This window comes from Humulus lupulus, chromosome 1, assembly GCF_963169125.1.
Source record: "Humulus lupulus chromosome 1, drHumLupu1.1, whole genome shotgun sequence".
Classification (NCBI taxonomy): domain Eukaryota; kingdom Viridiplantae; phylum Streptophyta; class Magnoliopsida; order Rosales; family Cannabaceae; genus Humulus; species Humulus lupulus.
In genome coordinates, this window is record NC_084793.1 from 239,174,549 (window position 1) to 239,179,485 (window position 4,937).

At 31.3% G+C, this 4,937-nt stretch overlaps 1 long non-coding RNA gene across 4 annotated transcripts; it reads right to left on the reverse strand.

Annotated features, from left to right (window-relative positions):
- Positions 1 to 305: 305 nt before the first annotated feature.
- Positions 306 to 3,865, reverse strand: LOC133830130 (uncharacterized). 4 transcript variants are annotated; one of them, XR_009891926.1, is made up of 5 exons: positions 3,239 to 3,865; positions 1,510 to 1,584; positions 1,213 to 1,293; positions 746 to 850; positions 306 to 587 (listed from the first exon to the last, which is right to left on the reverse strand). It is a non-coding gene; the product is annotated as an uncharacterized LOC133830130 (long non-coding RNA). The 4 variants fall into 4 exon arrangements; XR_009891928.1 differs by having other exon boundaries at positions 1,460 to 1,584; XR_009891925.1 differs by lacking the exon at positions 3,239 to 3,865 and having other exon boundaries at positions 1,510 to 1,723.
- Positions 3,866 to 4,937: the final 1,072 nt, after the last annotated feature.

The window sequence follows — 4,937 nt, forward strand, 5'->3', positions numbered from 1 at the left end:
TATACAGATGTGTTATTGTACTGTCAACGATAACACAATTTCTGTGTTATTTTAATATATAGATAAGTGTTGAATTATGTTATTTATAGTCGATACTATAACACTTTTTTTGTGTTATACTACACTTTAGTATAACACTTTTTTTGTGTTATACTACACTTTACTATAACACATTTTTTGTGTTATACTACACTTTACTATAACACATTATTTGTGTTATACTACACTTTAGTATAACACATGTTTTATATTAGCTTAGAGAAACATAATTTTTTTTTACTTGCACAAAACTAGGAAAACAAATATGAAAGTTGAAACCAAATAAGGTAACATAAATAGATTTGTATTAATTACTCAAATGTAATTACAATATTTAGTCTACTAGTCTAGGCTTAAGAAATCATATTACAACATGGTGGGTTGAATTAAACACTGAGCGCAAAATAGAGACAATATCTGTCTTCTTTGTGAAATTCTTTTTTATGCCAAGCAATCCTTTGAGCTGCTGAAGGGCAATTATAATGGCAGCTCCTCCCATGAACCCAACAATGGCAGCATGGGATAAAAACTCAATCAAGAACCCCAATCTGAAAAAGGATCCAGCCATTTTAGAGAAATATATAAAACATATAGAGTGCAGTTTTTTTTTTAATTGTCTTAAACCATAAGCATTGTTGTATAAAACTTATTCTTAACTTCATAAAGTTTCAAACTAAAATGAGCAACTCAACTATGATTAGCTTACCATTTCAATCTCTTTGCCAAGATGTTAACACCCATGGCCATTATAGCAGCACTATTAGGATTAGGAGATAATTTCCTGACCAAAGTGCAGATGATCTCAACAACCCTGGGCAAATGACAAGAGACAAGAGCATTAACGTGGCAAGAAACAAACATAACACAGTACACAGGAAAAGAACAGTATTTACCACACTCAATGCCCATTAAAGCAAAACACACAGCCTAGCAAGTATTGCTGCAGAAGCTTTTAGTTAATTAGTATTGTCAAAATATCATAAATCTAGATTAGTTTCAGTTAGATATCCCAGTTGCACAAGATTCTAAGTGTTCATCAGAAATCTAGATTAGTTTCAGTTAAATAGCATGTCATCTTCCTATAATATAGCATGAATAATTTAGCAATAATCAATATCTCTGTAGTCTCTAGAAAGCTAGATTTTCAGTTAATATGATATATAGAAGATTTACAGTTAGACCAGGTTTAGTTTCTTTGGTGACTACACCGAGTCTCATATCCAAATTCTTTTCAAGACAAGATATTTCCAAATTCTACACAAGTTTTATGGAAAAGTATTAAAATAAGAGCCTTAAGTGACAATTACTTCACTTTGTTGTAGTGATTATCTACACTTCATTGTTAAATTATGTAGTTTCTTAAAAAAAAATGCATATCTAGTATCACACACAGAAACCAACATTTAATTCAAAACTCAACCTTAAATGTTACAGTATGTTACTAGAGTGCAACAGAGAGCTGTGATGAACCTGTACTGAAGCAATAATCCCTAGTTCACCAAATCGGTCTGCAGTCCCAGGTGTAAGATGCTGGGCATGCTTAATCTGAAAATTAGCTCTAGTCTTGCAAAAATAAGCATGGAAAGAAATATCAATATTAAAACTTTGCAATAAGAAACAGATTTTCTGTGGCACATAATAGGTGGCAAACTATAAATCTTGCACATAATAGATTCAATTGCTATTGCAAAGGTAGAAAACATAGAAACAAATGACCAAAACTTCAGACAACAGAACTGCATGTACCATTAAACACCATTCTACATATAAAGAGCAGGTTAATTGCTAAGACAATTGCTGAACTAGCTGTAACATACACAACACAAAGTTCGTACACACAAAGAAGAGCAGCAGCTAAAAGTAAAAGAACAGCAACAACTCTTGTAGATCAGTTTCAAGCAACTTGTTGATCACAAGTCACCCTAAGATTCAATTCTATTATCTATAAAGTCAACATTTCGAATTGGAAAAAAATAATAAAATGGTGTCTATAATTGTGCCAAAGAAGCAGAAAAATCATGTATTAACGTTAGTTTATCAAATGAGGTTCAGATCATCTTGTTTCTAATTTCAGCCTCTAATAAAGTTCTTCCATTATATTATAAATCAAAGTTCATTGAAGCATAACACAACCATAAAATCTTACGACAGTAAATTACAAATTATGAAATCTTTCAGCTATTAAAAAAAGATGAGAATCCTAAAATCTAGATTAATACGAGGAAAGCATCAAAGGATTTAAACAAAAATTGGGTCACGGCTTGATTATCACAATTTCCAAGTCCGAGAGCTAAAACTAAGAAACAAGCAAAACAAAAGCCCAAAACTGGAGGTCAGCCAAAGCTGATTAAAAAAAAGCTACAATAATAACTCAATTTACTCATATGTCTGCATTTTTGCAAAAGAGAAGTTCAAAGTCAGCAAAATTACTAGTGGTATCAATATGCATTTTTGCCAAACTTTACAATATTATTCACTAATCAACTGAAGTCAAACAAGGACATACCTTCAAGTCACTGAATGTATTGAACAAGATGCACATGGCAGTGACTCAAGGAACAACTCAAAGACAGCTTTTGTTACAACGAAAAAATACTTATAAAAACAGAAGACAAGGCATCATCAAGAGAAGACCATGCAATAAAGTTTATACAACATGCTTTCAGATCAAAAAAATACAAAGAAGAAGAACACTTTTGAACTATCCCTAAGTAAGAAGTCCACAAGAACCAAACATAACAGAGCATATCAATTTCTGGGGTGGATGGTGTTGATACATATTGGTTTCAGTCACCAGGTTGTTCATCACATATGCAGGAGGTGGAGGCAAGTTACTTAATCTACCACTTGAGCATGCTGCTTTTGAATATTTTATATTATATACTGGACAGTCATCTATACTTAAGCACCACAACTAATTAACAATTCTGTCGAGACCAACAACTTAAAAAACTAGTTTGGTACAACTAACTTCTAGATGAATTACTATTGGTTTGGATCAGAAGATCATATCCTACTTGCATAGAGCTCAATATAAGGCAAGCATCTATAATCAAATATTAAAACTAAACACAATAAATGAGGAAAAATATGGTCTAATATATGACAAGCACTTTCAACTTGCAAGCATCTTAAATCTAGTTAAAGAAAATTAAAAAATTAATTGTCCTTAAAGAAAACTATGGTCTACAATACTCACTGTTCTACCAAGAATAAATGCAGCTGTAGCACCAATTGTTGCACCAATAGAATCAGCAACGAACCCCAAAGGCAACCCAAATAGATAACCTCCACCAAGCTGTAAGAGAAAATAAATAGCACAAATAAAGCATTGATAAAAAAATATAATACTAACAGATACACTTTCACACTTAAACCAAATAAGTTGACTAGACAGACTTTATTCATTCAAAGTTCTATTTTTTTGGAGGGGGGAGGATCACTGAACAGACAATTACATACTTTATTAAATAGACTATAAAGGTCCAAAATAATGTCATTGTTTTAGCTCTGCAATAAGAATTAGTGACTTTAACTTACTGTAAATATTGACTTGTTCTACTTCACAATACCAAAATCCATGGAGTCACATCACTAATACCACTTCTCCTAGTTAACTAGAATGAACTATAGAGATATTAAAACCGAGCACAAGTCTATATTATTAAACCACAAGTAAAGAACAAACAAATAAATAAATAAGGCAAAAAAAATTATAATAATAAGTAAAAGAAACATACATGATTCTAGCACATTTTACTTGTAAACATTCAAAAAGAAGAAGACATTGTCAGGCAAATATCACAATTCAATAAAATGGCATGAAACCACCATTGGGATAGAAATAATGGCCACCCAAAGAACAGTCATGAAACAAACATAAAACACATTGATTGGAAATTCCAAATCAATCATAATTTAGCAAGAAATCTTACAAAACCAAAGAAGAAACTATGAAAGTCATTAATCAACAAAACTAGAAAAAAATAGTTGTAATAAATGACAAATCACCAAGCTCTGCAATAAGAATTAGTGACTTTAACTTACTGTAAAGTGGCCAAAATGCATAATGTGTACCAGTAGGCTTGCAAGTCTTGAAAGTGTGTATGCATATGTATAGATAATTTTTATAAGATATGAAAGTTCCTGAAGTAAATTGACAGGGAAATTTACACATAATCACACCAAGCCAACACACTTTTATCTTAACTATTTTAACAGACTTCAAATGTAACATTAAAAAAAAACAGCAAGTGCATCAAATGAGGTCTGGACTTAACAGAGCAGCAATGTGTACTACTAGGAAGGATGAAGCAATGTGTTAAAGAAAATACAAGTCATTCAGGAAGTTAATCAAACAGATTCTATGCACACATTATCACATCAAGAGAATCAGAAAAAACTTCATAGATTATTATGCAAACATGTGTTTATGAAAAATAATTAGTAAACTCAAACCAGAAATAAATATGAAACACACAAGTTATTCTCAAAAGTAAAATAATCAAATTTACAAACCCATTTTTAAATGAAAACAAATTTACTATGGCTACGGATAGACAGGTAGTCATAACATGTAAAAACTTCTAAAAAAAAGTACAAGATAATTAATGGATGATAAAATATCATAGAACTAGAATAAGATAATGTATGGTTAAGAGAGATAAAGAGAGGGGAAATTTAATTTATGCACTTTAAATTGTGCAAAAGCAGCAGCATGAGCTTCCAGAGCTTGACTTCTCTGTTGTTCCACTGAAAAGAGTTGCATATTCCAGATTTTGCCTCTGCAAACAGAGTAGAGAAATAAATCAAGTACAAGAAATAGGTCAATTAAAGCTCAAAGTCTGCCAATCAATCAATAAGGTATTAAAGCGTGTTACAGGAAAATTCAAAATGAC